We start from the raw sequence: 18,772 nt of genomic DNA on the forward strand, positions 1-18,772 counted from the left end.
AACGACATCGCTCCAGGCCACATGCGGTGTTCTGGTCAGATCAGACTCCTCTTCCCCCTGCAATGTAACCATCATGTCTGGAATTTCAGCCTCCAGATCCTCCACCGGGGCCACTTCCATGCCTATACGATCATCAGTTATCGTCTCAGACTCACTGACATCTGAAGCCACAGACGCGGCCCTCTGCACCGGTGGCTCAGGTGCCAGCTCCATATTTCCTCTTACATTCACACGAACCAGTTCTGGAAAAGCAACCCGAGCCTCCTCCTCATCCAGGAAAGCCAGAGTAGATATCGGAGCAGTCGGAGTTGGAGCAGTCGGAGTTGTAGCTGTGGGTGCAGGAGATTCATTTCTTCTCCTTCCCCTTCCCGCTGCCCCCGCATATGAACCAGGATGGAATATACAGTCTCTGAAGGCATGCCCCTTCTCTCCGCAGAGGTTACAGACTATTTCATTTTTGCAATTATTGGAAGAATGACCCACCTCATTGCACTTCCTGCAAATAATCTGTCTGATGTCGCATGCTTCCTGAGTATGGCCATACCTCCTACAATGACGACAAAACCTGGGCGCATTGGGGAAGAACAGGTAACCCCGCTCACTCCCAATGGAAAAATTTGATGGAGGATAATGTATACCCCCTGGTTCATCAGGACTTTCCCGGAACTTGACCATGAAACGATATTTACCGGTCCATAGTTCCTCCTCATTCATGACTTTTACTGCCACCTTGGTAATATAGCAGTGCCTATTTAGAAAGGCATAAATCAAAGCCAAGTCCACATGTGGGTTGTACATGAAAACAGTCAGAGGTACCTCTTTGGAGCAATACAAGATGACAAAAGTCAGCCCATCCAAATATTGATTGTCCAGATTCTTTTTCAAACAATCATAGAAATTGTTGCAAACAGCCATAGAAGTAAATACAAGATTATACAGTCATGGCCAAAAGTTTTGAGAATGACACCAAAATTATATTTTCACATGATATGCTGGCCTCTGGTTTTCATTAGTGTTTGTCTGATGTTTATATCACATACAGAAATATAATTGCAATCATATTATGAGTACCAATAGGTTATATTGACAGTTAGAATGAGTTAATGCAGCAAGTCAATATTTGCAGTATTGCTCCTTCTTCTTCAAGACCTCTGTAATTCTCCCTGGCATGCTCTCAATCAACTTTTGGACCAAATCCTGACTGATAGCAGTCCATTCTTACATAATCAATGCTTGCATTTTGCCAGAATTTGTTGGTTTTTGTTTGTCCACCCGTCTCTTGATGATTGACCACAAGTTCTCAATGGGATTAAGATCTGGGGAGTTTCCAGGCCATGGACCCAAAATCTCTATGTTTTGTTCCATGAGCCATTTAGTTATCACCTTTGCTTTATGGCAAGGTGCTCCATCATGCTGGAAAAGGCATTGTTGGGCGCCAAACTGCTCTTGGACGGTTGGGAGAAGTTGCTCTTGGAGGACATTCTGGTACCATTCTTTATTCATGGCTGTGTTTTTAGTCAAGACTGTGAGTGAGCCGATTCCCTTGGCTGAGAAGCCACCCCACACATGAATGGTTTCAGGATGCTTTACAGTTGGCATGAGACAAGACTGGTGGTAGCGCTCACCTCTTCTTCTCCGAATAAGCTGTTTTCCAGATGTCCCAAACAATCGAAAAGGGGATTCATCAGAGAAAATGACTTTGCCCCAGTCCTCAGCAGTCCACTCCGTGTACCTTTTGCAGAATATCAGTCGGTCCCTGATGTTTTTTCTTTAGAGAAGTGGCTTCTTTGCTGCCCTCCTTGAAACCAGCCCTTGCTCAAAGAGTCTCCGCCTCACAGTGCGTGCAGAAGCACTCACACCAGCCTGCTGCCATTCCTGAGCAAGCTCGGCACTGCTGGTAGTCCGATCCCGCAGCTGAAACAGTTTTAAGATACGGTCCTGGCGCTTGCTTGTCTTTCTTGGGCGCCCTGGAGCCTTTTTGACAACAATGGAAGCTCTCTCCTTGAAGTTCTTGATGATGCGATAGATTGTTGACTGAGGTGCAATCTTTGTAGCTGCGATACTCTTCCCTGTTAGGCCATTTTTGTGCAGTGCAATGATGGCTGCACGTGTTTCTTTAGAGATAACCATGATTAACTGAAGAGAAACAATGATACCAAGAACCAGCCTCCTTTTAAAGTGTCCAGTGATGTCATTCTTACTTAATCATGACTGATTGATCGCCAGCCCGGTCCTCATCAACACCCACACCTGTGTTAATGGATCAATCACTAAAACGATGTTAGCTACTCCTTTTAAGGCAGGACGGCAATGATGTTGAAATGTGTTTTGGGGGTTAAAGTTCATTTTCTGGGCAAATATTGACTTTGCAAGTACAGTAATTGCTGTTAAGCTGATCACTCTTTGACATTCAGGAGTATATGCAAATTGCCATTACAAAAAATGAAGCAGTAAACTTTGGAAAAATTACTATTTGTGTCATTCTCAATACTTGTACTTGCTTTTGAATTGCTGGAGGCACAAGATTTCTTCCTTCTTCACTTCAAGGAGTCCAAACAAAATCTCCTTCACCACGAAGCTGAGGGTAAAGATTCCTTCTTTGCCTTCTTCCACATCAATCTGGATTCCAAACTTCACTCGAGCCTCACCGGGCCCAGCGTATCGAATGCGTCCCATTATCGCTAGTCGTGTCTACTGGCCAACTCCTTATAGCAGCAAGTGGCTTAAGCCATAAAATGGCGATGCCACAGGGCCAAGAGTTAACGCACAGACAGCCAAATGACTAGACCCATTACAGATCTGAGCCAAAAGGCCGAGAAGCGATAACCAGAATTGGTTTCCGACTACGGTGCCACCCAAGGATTCTGAAAAGTCCATTTGTGGAGATGGCCACCTGGACTCCCGTTAAGAAGACATGCTGTCAACCTCTAGATCCCTCACATGCCTGCACTTTTCGGCTTGCTGCTGCTGCAATCCACGCGTTTTAGATCTGCATAACTCCACCTCTTTTAGCACAGTACCCTCAACCCCCGGCTGTTCCCACCCGCCTCAACACCGTTGGAAGGGAGGAGAACCAATTAAGGCGGGGGGGGGGGGGTGGAACGAGCAGCTGTCTACCCTTAGCAGGAGGGTTGCTGATTAATTACCTCTCCTGCTGCTGCTGCTGCTGGCTGTCCAGCAGCAGACTGAAGGTGGCTGCTGCTGTGCGCAGGTATATAAAGGCTCAGAGCCTATTATGACACGCGCAGCCAGCGTTCCATTGCCACATTCCGTCTACTGCAGGCGGGATACCTGGATGGCTGAATGTCACTGAGAAGCTCACAGAGACCGCCATAAGCAACAGTTTAAAAGAATGCCACAGACTAATCAACCAAACTTTTTGGGTTGGTTTCTCTTTTATAGTCTGCAGGCATTAAATGAAAGAAGTCAGTGTTCCAGCAGAGGGAGACAACGTTTCAGAAAAGGCATTGTAGCAAACCAAAAAAGAAATTTTAAGCGCAGCAGAGTAACCAGCTCACATACCTGTTAGCTCAGGTGAGTTTAAAAGGCTGCTGTTGATAACAAGGGCATTTGCTAAATAGATGGTGTGTGTGCAACAATATACTGAAAGGTCAATTATATTGTGCAGCTTATCTCACCACCTGTAGTTATTTAGGTGAAAGCTCCAAAATGCTTGCCTAATATGTCTGTTTATCCAAAAGGAAGTATAGAGGGAGAGCTAGATAGATAGCATTGCATTACATTACATTACATGGCAATGCAATGCACAGTTGCTGAAGTTGAACCAAAATGAGCTTGTCATCTGGCTTCTGCAACTTTTAACATGAAAAATCCAATGAGGAGAAGAAAAGCAAAGCCAAAGAGTCCATCCCAAAATCCGACAAACAAGCAAAATGAACAAAAAGCATTGAATTCAATTCTTTCTGATTTTAGAAATTGCATTAAAGAAGGGGTGCACCGGTCCTGGAGATACTGCAATACCAGGTCAATGCGTGGAGTGGACAGAGCAAGCTCTTTTTCCATCTCCCTGTTCTAAAAATCCATTTAATATATGGTCCCCAGATAGGGGACGTATCAGATATTAAACTGATAAGAACAGATACTACACTTGATCTTAGCCAAAAGGCCGAGAAGCGATAACCAGAATTGGTTTCCGACTACGGTGCCACCCAAGGATTCTGAAAAGTCCATTTGTGGAGATGGCCACCTGGACTCCCGTTAAGAAGACATGCTGTCAACCTCTAGATCCCTCACATGCCTGCACTTTTCGGCTTGCTGCTGCTGCAATCCACGCGTTTTAGATCTGCATAACTCCACCTCTTTTAGCACAGTACCCTCAACCCCCGGCTGTTCCCACCCGCCTCAACACCGTTGGAAGGGAGGAGAACCAATTAAGGCGGGGGGGGGGGGTGGAACGAGCAGCTGTCTACCCTTAGCAGGAGGGTTGCTGATTAATTACCTCTCCTGCTGCTGCTGCTGGCTGTCCAGCAGCAGACTGAAGGTGGCTGCTGCTGTGCGCAGGTATATAAAGGCTCAGAGCCTATTATGACACGCGCAGCCAGCGTTCCATTGCCACATTCCGTCTACTGCAGGCGGGATACCTGGATGGCTGAATGTCACTGAGAAGCTCACAGAGACCGCCATAAGCAACAGTTTAAAAGAATGCCACAGACTAATCAACCAAACTTTTTGGGTTGGTTTCTCTTTTATAGTCTGCAGGCATTAAATGAAAGAAGTCAGTGTTCCAGCAGAGGGAGACAACGTTTCAGAAAAGGCATTGTAGCAAACCAAAAAAGAAATTTTAAGCGCAGCAGAGTAACCAGCTCACATACCTGTTAGCTCAGGTGAGTTTAAAAGGCTGCTGTTGATAACAAGGGCATTTGCTAAATAGATGGTGTGTGTGCAACAATATACTGAAAGGTCAATTATATTGTGCAGCTTATCTCACCACCTGTAGTTATTTAGGTGAAAGCTCCAAAATGCTTGCCTAATATGTCTGTTTATCCAAAAGGAAGTATAGAGGGAGAGCTAGATAGATAGCATTGCATTACATTACATTACATGGCAATGCAATGCACAGTTGCTGAAGTTGAACCAAAATGAGCTTGTCATCTGGCTTCTGCAACTTTTAACATGAAAAATCCAATGAGGAGAAGAAAAGCAAAGCCAAAGAGTCCATCCCAAAATCCGACAAACAAGCAAAATGAACAAAAAGCATTGAATTCAATTCTTTCTGATTTTAGAAACTGCATTAAAGAAGGGGTGCACCGGTCCTGGAGATACTGCAATACCAGGTCAATGCGTGGAGTGGACAGAGCAAGCTCTTTTTCCATCTCCCTGTTCTAAAAATCCATTTAATATATGGTCCCCAGATAGGGGACGTATCAGATATTAAACTGATAAGAACAGATACTACACTTGATCTTAGCCAAAAGGCCGAGAAGCGATAACCAGAATTGGTTTCCGACTACGGTGCCACCCAAGGATTCTGAAAAGTCCATTTGTGGAGATGGCCACCTGGACTCCCGTTAAGAAGACATGCTGTCAACCTCTAGATCCCTCACATGCCTGCACTTTTCGGCTTGCTGCTGCTGCAATCCACGCGTTTTAGATCTGCATAACTCCACCTCTTTTAGCACAGTACCCTCAACCCCCGGCTGTTCCCACCCGCCTCAACACCGTTGGAAGGGAGGAGAACCAATTAAGGCGGGGGGGGGGTGGAACGAGCAGCTGTCTACCCTTAGCAGGAGGGTTGCTGATTAATTACCTCTCCTGCTGCTGCTGCTGCTGGCTGTCCAGCAGCAGACTGAAGGTGGCTGCTGCTGTGCGCAGGTATATAAAGGCTCAGAGCCTATTATGACACGCGCAGCCAGCGTTCCATTGCCACATTCCGTCTACTGCAGGCGGGATACCTGGATGGCTGAATGTCACTGAGAAGCTCACAGAGACCGCCATAAGCAACAGTTTAAAAGAATGCCACAGACTAATCAACCAAACTTTTTGGGTTGGTTTCTCTTTTATAGTCTGCAGGCATTAAATGAAAGAAGTCAGTGTTCCAGCAGAGGGAGACAACGTTTCAGAAAAGGCATTGTAGCAAACCAAAAAAGAAATTTTAAGCGCAGCAGAGTAACCAGCTCACATACCTGTTAGCTCAGGTGAGTTTAAAAGGCTGCTGTTGATAACAAGGGCATTTGCTAAATAGATGGTGTGTGTGCAACAATATACTGAAAGGTCAATTATATTGTGCAGCTTATCTCACCACCTGTAGTTATTTAGGTGAAAGCTCCAAAATGCTTGCCTAATATGTCTGTTTATCCAAAAGGAAGTATAGAGGGAGAGCTAGATAGATAGCATTGCATTACATTACATTACATGGCAATGCAATGCACAGTTGCTGAAGTTGAACCAAAATGAGCTTGTCATCTGGCTTCTGCAACTTTTAACATGAAAAATCCAATGAGGAGAAGAAAAGCAAAGCCAAAGAGTCCATCCCAAAATCCGACAAACAAGCAAAATGAACAAAAAGCATTGAATTCAATTCTTTCTGATTTTAGAAACTGCATTAAAGAAGGGGTGCACCGGTCCTGGAGATACTGCAATACCAGGTCAATGCGTGGAGTGGACAGAGCAAGCTCTTTTTCCATCTCCCTGTTCTAAAAATCCATTTAATATATGGTCCCCAGATAGGGGACGTATCAGATATTAAACTGATAAGAACAGATACTACACTTGATCTTAGCCAAAAGGCCGAGAAGCGATAACCAGAATTGGTTTCCGACTACGGTGCCACCCAAGGATTCTGAAAAGTCCATTTGTGGAGATGGCCACCTGGACTCCCGTTAAGAAGACATGCTGTCAACCTCTAGATCCCTCACATGCCTGCACTTTTCGGCTTGCTGCTGCTGCAATCCACGCGTTTTAGATCTGCATAACTCCACCTCTTTTAGCACAGTACCCTCAACCCCCGGCTGTTCCCACCCGCCTCAACACCGTTGGAAGGGAGGAGAACCAATTAAGGCGGGGGGGGGGGTGGAACGAGCAGCTGTCTACCCTTAGCAGGAGGGTTGCTGATTAATTACCTCTCCTGCTGCTGCTGCTGGCTGTCCAGCAGCAGACTGAAGGTGGCTGCTGCTGTGCGCAGGTATATAAAGGCTCAGAGCCTATTATGACACGCGCAGCCAGCGTTCCATTGCCACATTCCGTCTACTGCAGGCGGGATACCTGGATGGCTGAATGTCACTGAGAAGCTCACAGAGACCGCCATAAGCAACAGTTTAAAAGAATGCCACAGACTAATCAACCAAACTTTTTGGGTTGGTTTCTCTTTTATAGTCTGCAGGCATTAAATGAAAGAAGTCAGTGTTCCAGCAGAGGGAGACAACGTTTCAGAAAAGGCATTGTAGCAAACCAAAAAAGAAATTTTAAGCGCAGCAGAGTAACCAGCTCACATACCTGTTAGCTCAGGTGAGTTTAAAAGGCTGCTGTTGATAACAAGGGCATTTGCTAAATAGATGGTGTGTGTGCAACAATATACTGAAAGGTCAATTATATTGTGCAGCTTATCTCACCACCTGTAGTTATTTAGGTGAAAGCTCCAAAATGCTTGCCTAATATGTCTGTTTATCCAAAAGGAAGTATAGAGGGAGAGCTAGATAGATAGCATTGCATTACATTACATTACATGGCAATGCAATGCACAGTTGCTGAAGTTGAACCAAAATGAGCTTGTCATCTGGCTTCTGCAACTTTTAACATGAAAAATCCAATGAGGAGAAGAAAAGCAAAGCCAAAGAGTCCATCCCGAAATCCGACAAACAAGCAAAATGAACAAAAAGCATTGAATTCAATTCTTTCTGATTTTAGAAACTGCATTAAAGAAGGGGTGCACCGGTCCTGGAGATACTGCAATACCAGGTCAATGCGTGGAGTGGACAGAGCAAGCTCTTTTTCCATCTCCCTGTTCTAAAAATCCATTTAATATATGGTCCCCAGATAGGGGACGTATCAGATATTAAACTGATAAGAACAGATACTACACTTGATCTTAGCCAAAAGGCCGAGAAGCGATAACCAGAATTGGTTTCCGACTACGGTGCCACCCAAGGATTCTGAAAAGTCCATTTGTGGAGATGGCCACCTGGACTCCCGTTAAGAAGACATGCTGTCAACCTCTAGATCCCTCACATGCCTGCACTTTTCGGCTTGCTGCTGCTGCAATCCACGCGTTTTAGATCTGCATAACTCCACCTCTTTTAGCACAGTACCCTCAACCCCTGGCTGTTCCCACCCGCCTCAACACCGTTGGAAGGGAGGAGAACCAATTAAGGCGCGGGGGTGGGTGGAACGAGCAGCTGTCTACCCTCAGCAGGAGGGTTGCTGATTAATTACCTCTCCTGCTGCTGCTGCTGCTGGCTGTCCAGCAGCAGACTGAAGGTGGCTGCTGCTGTGCGCAGGTATATAAAGGCTCAGAGCCTATTATGACACGCGCAGCCAGCGTTCCATTGCCACATTCCGTCTACTGCAGGCGGGATACCTGGATGGCTGAATGTCACTGAGAAGCTCACAGAGACCGCCATAAGCAACAGTTTAAAAGAATGCCACAGACTAATCAACCAAACTTTTTGGGTTGGTTTCTCTTTTATAGTCTGCAGGCATTAAATGAAAGAAGTCAGTGTTCCAGCAGAGGGAGACAACGTTTCAGAAAAGGCATTGTAGCAAACCAAAAAAGAAATTTTAAGCGCAGCAGAGTAACCAGCTCACATACCTGTTAGCTCAGGTGAGTTTAAAAGGCTGCTGTTGATAACAAGGGCATTTGCTAAATAGATGGTGTGTGTGCAACAATATACTGAAAGGTCAATTATATTGTGCAGCTTATCTCACCACCTGTAGTTATTTAGGTGAAAGCTCCAAAATGCTTGCCTAATATGTTTGTTTATCGAAAAGGAAGTATAGAGGGAGAGCTAGATAGATAGCATTGCATTACATTACATTACATGGCAATGCAATGCACAGTTGCTGAAGTTGAACCAAAATGAGCTTGTCATCTGGCTTCTGCAACTTTTAACATGAAAAATCCAATGAGGAGAAGAAAAGCAAAGCCAAAGAGTCCATCCCAAAATCCGACAAACAAGCAAAATGAACAAAAAGCATTGAATTCAATTCTTTCTGATTTTAGAAACTGCATTAAAGAAGGGGTGCACCGGTCCTGGAGATACTGCAATACCAGGTCAATGCGTGGAGTGGACAGAGCAAGCTCTTTTTCCATCTCCCTGTTCTAAAAATCCATTTAATATATGGTCCCCAGATAGGGGACGTATCAGATATTAAACTGATAAGAACAGATACTACACTTGATCTTAGCCAAAAGGCCGAGAAGCGATAACCAGAATTGGTTTCCGACTACGGTGCCACCCAAGGATTCTGAAAAGTCCATTTGTGGAGATGGCCACCTGGACTCCCGTTAAGAAGACATGCTGTCAACCTCTAGATCCCTCACATGCCTGCACTTTTCGGCTTGCTGCTGCTGCAATCCACGCGTTTTAGATCTGCATAACTCCACCTCTTTTAGCACAGTACCCTCAACCCCTGGCTGTTCCCACCCGCCTCAACACCGTTGGAAGGGAGGAGAACCAATTAAGGCGCGGGGGTGGGTGGAACGAGCAGCTGTCTACCCTCAGCAGGAGGGTTGCTGATTAATTACCTCTCCTGCTGCTGCTGCTGCTGGCTGTCCAGCAGCAGACTGAAGGTGGCTGCTGCTGTGCGCAGGTATATAAAGGCTCAGAGCCTATTATGACACGCGCAGCCAGCGTTCCATTGCCACATTCCGTCTACTGCAGGCGGGATACCTGGATGGCTGAATGTCACTGAGAAGCTCACAGAGACCGCCATAAGCAACAGTTTAAAAGAATGCCACAGACTAATCAACCAAACTTTTTGGGTTGGTTTCTCTTTTATAGTCTGCAGGCATTAAATGAAAGAAGTCAGTGTTCCAGCAGAGGGAGACAACGTTTCAGAAAAGGCATTGTAGCAAACCAAAAAAGAAATTTTAAGCGCAGCAGAGTAACCAGCTCACATACCTGTTAGCTCAGGTGAGTTTAAAAGGCTGCTGTTGATAACAAGGGCATTTGCTAAATAGATGGTGTGTGTGCAACAATATACTGAAAGGTCAATTATATTGTGCAGCTTATCTCACCACCTGTAGTTATTTAGGTGAAAGCTCCAAAATGCTTGCCTAATATGTTTGTTTATCGAAAAGGAAGTATAGAGGGAGAGCTAGATAGATAGCATTGCATTACATTACATTACATGGCAATGCAATGCACAGTTGCTGAAGTTGAACCAAAATGAGCTTGTCATCTGGCTTCTGCAACTTTTAACATGAAAAATCCAATGAGGAGAAGAAAAGCAAAGCCAAAGAGTCCATCCCAAAATCCGACAAACAAGCAAAATGAACAAAAAGCATTGAATTCAATTCTTTCTGATTTTAGAAACTGCATTAAAGAAGGGGTGCACCGGTCCTGGAGATACTGCAATACCAGGTCAATGCGTGGAGTGGACAGAGCAAGCTCTTTTTCCATCTCCCTGTTCTAAAAATCCATTTAATATATGGTCCCCAGATAGGGGACGTATCAGATATTAAACTGATAAGAACAGATTTTTTGATTGAAGCTGCATCCAAGGCACTGAAAAATGTGACCGAAGTCACACCAAAACAGCGCACGAGGCGAGGATTCATGTGGACCCTTCCCGGAGGAGAGGGTCCCCAATAAACCATCCCCATCCCTCCGAGCCAGAAGGCCACAGCGAGGGTCAGGGATCTCCGATGCTCTCCCTAGCCGAAGCCGGAGAAGAGCCGTTTTCGTGCTCCCAGCTTCCATCTAGGCTGCCACCCTAGTGGAGCTGGAGCCTGTGTTGGTTTCTCAGGGCAAAGCTGACCGGACCTCCGACCGGGTTTATAAAAATTCCCCTTCCTAGCCCGGAGGCCAGGAATAGGGGGGGTTGCTCAGAAAGTATGATTGGCAAAGGTGCGGCGTGCTACGAAGCCAAGTCTTTCTGGGGTTCCCAGTCCCAGTAAGCTTGGACTCCCACCAGGGCGCCTACTCCTGGGGCACATTGCTCCAAAGCCCTCACACTTACCCAGCCTAGTGACTTCGATCCTGGAGGGCCATGTTTTCCATCAGATAACTCTATGAGCCACCTGGCGTACTAACAAGTGCACCAAACCAGTGTGTAATATGCATCAATTTACTAGGGCAGCCCAAGGACAAAACTGCCTTTTCAAAAGATACTACACTTGATCTTAGCCAAAAGGCCGAGAAGCGATAACCAGAATTGGTTTCCGACTACGGTGCCACCCAAGGATTCTGAAAAGTCCATTTGTGGAGATGGCCACCTGGACTCCCGTTAAGAAGACATGCTGTCAACCTCTAGATCCCTCACATGCCTGCACTTTTCGGCTTGCTGCTGCTGCAATCCACGCGTTTTAGATCTGCATAACTCCACCTCTTTTAGCACAGTACCCTCAACCCCCGGCTGTTCCCACCCGCCTCAACACCGTTGGAAGGGAGGAGAACCAATTAAGGCGGGGGGGGGGGTGGAACGAGCAGCTGTCTACCCTTAGCAGGAGGGTTGCTGATTAATTACCTCTCCTGCTGCTGCTGCTGCTGGCTGTCCAGCAGCAGACTGAAGGTGGCTGCTGCTGTGCGCAGGTATATAAAGGCTCAGATCCTATTATGACACGCGCAGCCAGCGTTCCATTGCCACATTCCGTCTACTGCAGGCGGGATACCTGGATGGCTGAATGTCACTGAGAAGCTCACAGAGACCGCCATAAGCAACAGTTTAAAAGAATGCCACAGACTAATCAACCAAACTTTTTGGGTTGGTTTCTCTTTTATAGTCTGCAGGCATTAAATGAAAGAAGTCAGTGTTCCAGCAGAGGGAGACAACGTTTCAGAAAAGGCATTGTAGCAAACCAAAAAAGAAATTTTAAGCGCAGCAGAGTAACCAGCTCACATACCTGTTAGCTCAGGTGAGTTTAAAAGGCTGCTGTTGATAACAAGGGCATTTGCTAAATAGATGGTGTGTGTGCAACAATATACTGAAAGGTCAATTATATTGTGCAGCTTATCTCACCACCTGTAGTTATTTAGGTGAAAGCTCCAAAATGCTTGCCTAATATGTCTGTTTATCCAAAAGGAAATATAGAGGGAGAGCTAGATAGATAGCATTGCATTACATTACATTACATGGCAATGCAATGCACAATTGCTGAAGTTGAACCAAAATGAGCTTGTCATCTGGCTTCTGCAACTTTTAACATGAAAAATCCAATGAGGAGAAGAAAAGCAAAGCCAAAGAGTCCATCCCAAAATCCGACAAACAAGCAAAATGAACAAAAAGCATTGAATTCAATTCTTTCTGATTTTAGAAACTGCATTAAAGAAGGGGTGCACCGGTCCTGGAGATACTGCAATACCAGGTCAATGCGTGGAGTGGACAGAGCAAGCTCTTTTTCCATCTCCCTGTTCTAAAAATCCATTTAATATATGGTCCCCAGATAGGGGACGTATCAGATATTAAACTGATAAGAACAGATACTACACTTGATCTTAGCCAAAAGGCCGAGAAGCGATAACCAGAATTGGTTTCCGACTACGGTGCCACCCAAGGATTCTGAAAAGTCCATTTGTGGAGATGGCCACCTGGACTCCCGTTAAGAAGACATGCTGTCAACCTCTAGATCCCTCACATGCCTGCACTTTTCGGCTTGCTGCTGCTGCAATCCACGCGTTTTAGATCTGCATAACTCCACCTCTTTTAGCACAGTACCCTCAACCCCCGGCTGTTCCCACCCGCCTCAACACCGTTGGAAGGGAGGAGAACCAATTAAGGCGGGGGGGGGGTGGAACGAGCAGCTGTCTACCCTTAGCAGGAGGGTTGCTGATTAATTACCTCTCCTGCTGCTGCTGCTGCTGGCTGTCCAGCAGCAGACTGAAGGTGGCTGCTGCTGTGCGCAGGTATATAAAGGCTCAGAGCCTATTATGACACGCGCAGCCAGCGTTCCATTGCCACATTCCGTCTACTGCAGGCGGGATACCTGGATGGCTGAATGTCACTGAGAAGCTCACAGAGACCGCCATAAGCAACAGTTTAAAAGAATGCCACAGACTAATCAACCAAACTTTTTGGGTTGGTTTCTCTTTTATAGTCTGCAGGCATTAAATGAAAGAAGTCAGTGTTCCAGCAGAGGGAGACAACGTTTCAGAAAAGGCATTGTAGCAAACCAAAAAAGAAATTTTAAGCGCAGCAGAGTAACCAGCTCACATACCTGTTAGCTCAGGTGAGTTTAAAAGGCTGCTGTTGATAACAAGGGCATTTGCTAAATAGATGGTGTGTGTGCAACAATATACTGAAAGGTCAATTATATTGTGCAGCTTGTCTCACCACCTGTAGTTATTTAGGTGAAAGCTCCAAAATGCTTGCCTAATATGTCTGTTTATCCAAAAGGAAGTATAGAGGGAGAGCTAGATAGATAGCATTGCATTACATTACATTACATGGCAATGCAATGCACAGTTGCTGAAGTTGAACCAAAATGAGCTTGTCATCTGGCTTCTGCAACTTTTAACATGAAAAATCCAATGAGGAGAAGAAAAGCAAAGCCAAAGAGTCCATCCCAAAATCCGACAAACAAGCAAAATGAACAAAAAGCATTGAATTCAATTCTTTCTGATTTTAGAAACTGCATTAAAGAAGGGGTGCACCGGTCCTGGAGATACTGCAATACCAGGTCAATGCGTGGAGTGGACAGAGCAAGCTCTTTTTCCATCTCCCTGTTCTAAAAATCCATTTAATATATGGTCCCCAGATAGGGGACGTATCAGATATTAAACTGATAAGAACAGATTTTTTTTTGACTTGGAATGTACCCAAACATAGGTACACCCGTTTATTGGATAAAACTTAATTACAATACATTAGATATGAACATAAAATCATTACATTTTAAAATACATTCGCACATAAATTGATTTCAGTTCAATAAGGCAATAAAATTACATTAAAATACAGACAATGTGTTTAGATTGCTGTGTTCCATTCTTTTACCAGCCATTGTTTTGATAAAATTACATTTCTCTTTTTATCCAATAAATAATACATATACATTTCACTAAAAGCCAACTCTAAAACATCTTTCACAGATAAAACATCGTGTTTAAAAAGAAGGATGTTCCTGGCCTTCCATAGAGCTTCTTTGATGGTACTGATTGTCTTCCATGCGATGATCCTCTTGCTGGCGTTGGGGCACTCCACACGACCAAATAAGACAGTTTCAAAAGTAAGATCCTTAATGTTTGTCATTTTTTGAAGCAAAGGAAATATTGTAGTCCATGTTTGTCGTGCAAAGTGACAAGTCCATAAAACATGTAAAACAGTCTCATCTCCGAGGTATCTTTGTCTTGGACATCTGGCAGTTCTCACGAGTCCTCTTCGGTGTTGGAATGCCCGACATGGAAGACAATCATGCACACAGCTCCAGGCCAGGTCCTTCTGGGAATTAAAAAGATAGGGTTCATTAATAACTTTCCATATGTCAGTACATTTATTATCATTAAAATTCCCAATCTGTACAATTGATTCCTTTTGTTTGAAACCATTTAAAGTCATTTTGCTATCTCTTAAGTCTTCTGCACTTTTCCCTTTTAAGTCATACGTGTTTACAATAGTTCCTAAAATCTTATAGCTTTCTCGTGTATTAAGAGCATATGGGGAACTTAAAACTGTTTCAAACCATCCATGACGTTTCATAAAATAACCTGTGTTAAAACGGATAAAATATGACCAATAACTATTTTTCGACAGTGCATTAAAACATAAAACAAAAAATCTTATTAAAACAAAAGCTCTAAAATCGGGGAAATCTTTACCGCCTTTCTCTTTAGGCTTGACCACTAACTCTCTTTTCAATTTCTCCATCTTGGAGCTCCAGAAAAAAGTGAAACAAGCTTTGATTATTTTCGTAAAGGTATGTGTGGGGGGGGGGGAACACCAAACTTAAGTACAATAACAAAGGCACAATTACCATTTTTATAACTAGTACCTTCCCTTCCATTGTTAATTTCCTCAACCTCCACATACATAGTTTTTGATTTACCTTTTGTGCCACAAGATCCCAGCTTTCTTTACCTTTGTTTGTTTCGTTAAAAATCACACCTAGAATCTTTACAGAGTCACATTCAGGAACCGGTACATCATTTAAAATCATATTCCCCACATTTAAAATACAGCTTTTATTAAAATTTACTTTAAAACCAGATCCACCACAGAAGTATTCCACTTGCCGTAGTGTTTTCCGGATAGACAGGGCATCTTTACATGTTATGGCTACATCATCCATATATCCAGTAACTTTTGCTTCTAGCCCTCCCCCACCTGGCAAATGGACGCCTCGGATTTGCTTGTCTCTCCTTAAGACACTGAGTAGGGGTTCAAGGGCACAAATAAATAACAAGGGGGACAGAGGGCAACCTTGTTTTACACCAGAATTTAAAAACACATCACTTGTCTTAAAACCATTTACTAAAACCTTACTAGTGCAACCATGATAAAATGCTTTGAGAGAGCATAAAAAACCTTCTGGTATACCCATTTTAGCTAAAACATTAAAAAGGAATTGGTGTGACACTCTATCAAATGCTTTTTCAAAGTCGAGAGACAGGACCGCCAGCTTATTTCCCCTCGACTTTGTGTCATCTATTACATCTTTGATTAGATTCAAATTTTCCCAAACACTCCTTCCTGGTATGCCACACACTTGGTTTGGGTGGATTATGTTACCTATTACCTTTTTAAGTCTATTTGCACAAATTTTTGCCATTATTTTGTAATCACAATTTAGAAGGGTGATAGGTCTCCAATTTCTTAGTTGCGTTTTGTCTTCCTTTTTGTATATAAGGGAGACCTCACCTTTCTTCCAGGAGTTCGGTAGGGTTTTTGTATTAAAAACCTCACTAAAAACATAAAATAAATCCTCCTGTAAAATATCATAAAAAACCTTATAAAATTCTATGGGTATACCATCAGGCCCCGGTACTTTACCAGACTTAAAGCTTCTTATGGTCTCAGATATCTCATCTTCAGTTAGACTCTGTAATAAAACATCTTGTGAGACAGGGTCTAAAACAGTTGTAATTTCATCCAAAGTACTTTTCATAAAATGGTCATCAACAGATTTTGTGTTAAAAAGCTCGGAATAAAATTCATGCACTTTAGCTAAAATACCCTCTATGTCTTGTTTACCTTCCATTGATTCAATAAAAACACGATTTTTCACCATACATTTAAAAAAATATCGTGAACAGGTTTCATTATTTTCAACATGTTGGACCTTTGCATGGAAAATTAACTCTTTACCTCTCTGTTCCAAGGTATGCTGAATTTCACTTTTTAAGTCACTAATTTGTTTATCTACTTCAATCTCATGGCTCTTCAATTTATATAAGGTCTCCAATCTAGTGTTGAGTTGCCAATAAAATTCTCTTTTCTCTCTAGCTTTCTGGACCCCAACCTTCATAAAAAAATCTCTTATGTTCTTTTTCATCTTTTCCCACCACCTACTTATAGGGATATGGGGGTCTCTTATTCTTTTAAAATGTAAATAAAATTCAGTAAAATCAGATAAAACTTGGGGGTCTTCTAAAAGGGAAATGTTTAACTTCCAGGTACCTTTTCCTTTTTTCTTAAAATCATTACATTTCACATAAAAGGATAAAAGTTTGTGATCAGAAAAAACATTAGATAAAAGCTCACATTTAAAAGGCAATACATTTTTAGAGCAGAAAATAAAATCAATCCTGGAGCTACAATTCACGTTGCTCCAGGTTACCCATTCCTCTGCAGGCAAGTCTTTATTACACTCCTTAAAAACATCTGTTAAATTAAAATCTTGTATGACATTTTTTAACATAAAAGACGTTTTATCATAATTCCTACTTGTGGAGCTTGAGAACCTTTTTTCTCCACCTAAAATGCAGTTAAAATCTCCTGATAAAATAAGAGGGACAGAATCATTAATAAATAAGGGTAACATATTCAACATATCAGCTCTTTCTTGCTTATCTGTGGCTCCATAAAAGTTTAAAAATTGCCATTTAAAACCATCAATAAAAGCTTTTACTAATAAAATTCTACCTGGTAAAACCTCTTGAACAGAGTCAATAAAAACATTCCCTTTAAAAAGAATGGCGACCCCTGCTGACCTGGACCCGTTTGATCCTGACCATACTGAGGGTCCATGTGCCCAATCAGTCTCATATTCTGTATAATTTAAACTGTGTGGGATGCAGCATTCCTGTAAAAAGAAAACTGTAGCTATTAGAGAGGATAAAAAATCAAAGAGAGCAACTCTTCTGGTCTTAGTTTTCAACCCTCTAGCGTTAAGAGAAAAACCACTAATCCCTGCCATAAGAGAAAAAAAGGAAATTTAGCATTCTTTCAAACTCTTACCTCAGCTGGTTTATATTTCTATTCCAGGAGATGAGGGATCATTGATCGTCAACAGAGAGCCCGTCACGGAGGACTCCTCATCTGTTAGTGTCCCAGACCGTAGACCTCCCAGGATATACTCTTGTTCCATTCTGTCCAACTCTGCTTGGTCGTATTGCCTGCCTCTTTGCTCACGAACCCCCATTTGGACCCCTATCGAGGCACCATCTGGGGGAATCGTATCGAGCACATGCGTCTCAGACGTTGACCACTTATTTTCAGGAGTTTCCAGGATCACTGAGTCAGCCATCTCCATCTCCCCCTCCATTTCTGAAGGGGGTGGGACATTGGCAACCTCCTCACCCTGTAAAGGCACCGTTTGAGGTTTCCCACTTCCATCCGGGGGTTCCGGTGGGGGTACTTCCTTAGGTGCCCTATCCACTCCGTGCAACCTGCGTTTTTTTGGCCCAGACTGTTCGCGCCCTTGAGTATTCCCAGGAGGATTCGAAGGTGAGGATTGGCCTGTAGCACCCACCCTCGGTCCCTCCGCAGGGGTTTCTGTTTGTGGGTTACCACGCCGTTCCCTCTTTTGCTTCGAGTTTCCAACAGTACACCATGGCTCACCATCCTCGGTCGGTATTTCCATACTCTCCCCCACATTCTCCTCCGCGGGCTTGTCCGAACCAGCCGAGGGTTGGTCAGGGGGTGAGGGCTTTTCTGGTTCAGGGGGTGAAGGTCTCTCTGTTTGCCCAGCTTGAGCTCTCTTTGAGGTATTCCTAAAAGGACAATGAGAAAAAGCATGACCTCTGGAAACACAGTTGCTACAAAAAATTCCAGTTGTACAATTTTCAGTTTTATGGTCTTTGCTCCCACAGGCTACACAAGTAATGTCACAGTTAGAATGGCCGTATTTTTTGCATTTCCTACAGAATGCTGGCATTCCATTAAAAAAGAGGTCACCATTCGTGTTTCCAATTCTAAAACGTGCTGGGGGAAGACTTATACCCCCCGGACTTGAAGGGTCCTTAATACATGTCACCGTAAATTTCCACTTACACGCCCAAACTCCGCACTCATTCATAACTTTTCCATGGCTTACCACTTTGCTGAAATAATTGGATAAAAATGAAATAACATCGCTTTCTTTTGTATAAGGAGAGTAAATTTTAACAATTACAGTTTTTATCACATCTAATTCATGTTCGACAATTTTAACACCTTTAAAGATTGGCTTTCTCTGGTAAATTATATCAGGATCATTCATTTTACGGCAAAAATCTTGGTG

General features: G+C 43.5%; 8 non-coding genes and 1 pseudogene across 8 annotated transcripts; all 9 read right to left on the bottom strand.

The window, feature by feature from the left end:
• Window positions 1-3,947: 3,947 nt before the first annotated feature.
• Window positions 3,948-4,138, bottom strand: LOC141189205 (U2 spliceosomal RNA). The gene has a single exon (XR_012263272.1). It is a non-coding gene; the product is annotated as a U2 spliceosomal RNA (small nuclear RNA).
• A 1,119-nt stretch (window positions 4,139-5,257) lies between these two features.
• On the bottom strand, window positions 5,258-5,448 carry LOC141189206 (U2 spliceosomal RNA). Its single transcript, XR_012263273.1, has one exon. It is a non-coding gene; the product is annotated as a U2 spliceosomal RNA (small nuclear RNA).
• Window positions 5,449-6,568: 1,120 nt separating this feature from the next.
• On the bottom strand, window positions 6,569-6,759 carry LOC141189207 (U2 spliceosomal RNA). The gene has a single exon (XR_012263274.1). It is a non-coding gene; the product is annotated as a U2 spliceosomal RNA (small nuclear RNA).
• Window positions 6,760-7,877: 1,118 nt separating this feature from the next.
• On the bottom strand, window positions 7,878-8,068 carry LOC141189208 (U2 spliceosomal RNA). The gene has a single exon (XR_012263275.1). It is a non-coding gene; the product is annotated as a U2 spliceosomal RNA (small nuclear RNA).
• Window positions 8,069-9,189: 1,121 nt separating this feature from the next.
• On the bottom strand, window positions 9,190-9,380 carry LOC141189209 (U2 spliceosomal RNA). The gene has a single exon (XR_012263276.1). It is a non-coding gene; the product is annotated as a U2 spliceosomal RNA (small nuclear RNA).
• A 1,121-nt stretch (window positions 9,381-10,501) lies between these two features.
• LOC141185645 (U2 spliceosomal RNA) lies at window positions 10,502-10,683 on the bottom strand. Its single transcript, XR_012260286.1, has one exon. It is a non-coding gene; the product is annotated as a U2 spliceosomal RNA (small nuclear RNA).
• Window positions 10,684-11,207: 524 nt separating this feature from the next.
• On the bottom strand, window positions 11,208-11,323 carry LOC141186125 (U2 spliceosomal RNA; annotated as a pseudogene).
• A 1,121-nt stretch (window positions 11,324-12,444) lies between these two features.
• On the bottom strand, window positions 12,445-12,635 carry LOC141189211 (U2 spliceosomal RNA). Its single transcript, XR_012263278.1, has one exon. It is a non-coding gene; the product is annotated as a U2 spliceosomal RNA (small nuclear RNA).
• A 1,120-nt stretch (window positions 12,636-13,755) lies between these two features.
• LOC141185823 (U2 spliceosomal RNA) lies at window positions 13,756-13,943 on the bottom strand. The gene has a single exon (XR_012260430.1). It is a non-coding gene; the product is annotated as a U2 spliceosomal RNA (small nuclear RNA).
• Window positions 13,944-18,772: the final 4,829 nt, after the last annotated feature.

The sequence above is a fragment of the Phyllobates terribilis genome, unplaced genomic scaffold (assembly GCF_046119375.1).
Source record: "Phyllobates terribilis strain yellow unplaced genomic scaffold, ASM4611937v1 Scaffold_40__1_contigs__length_11209783, whole genome shotgun sequence".
Taxonomy (NCBI): domain Eukaryota; kingdom Metazoa; phylum Chordata; class Amphibia; order Anura; family Dendrobatidae; genus Phyllobates; species Phyllobates terribilis.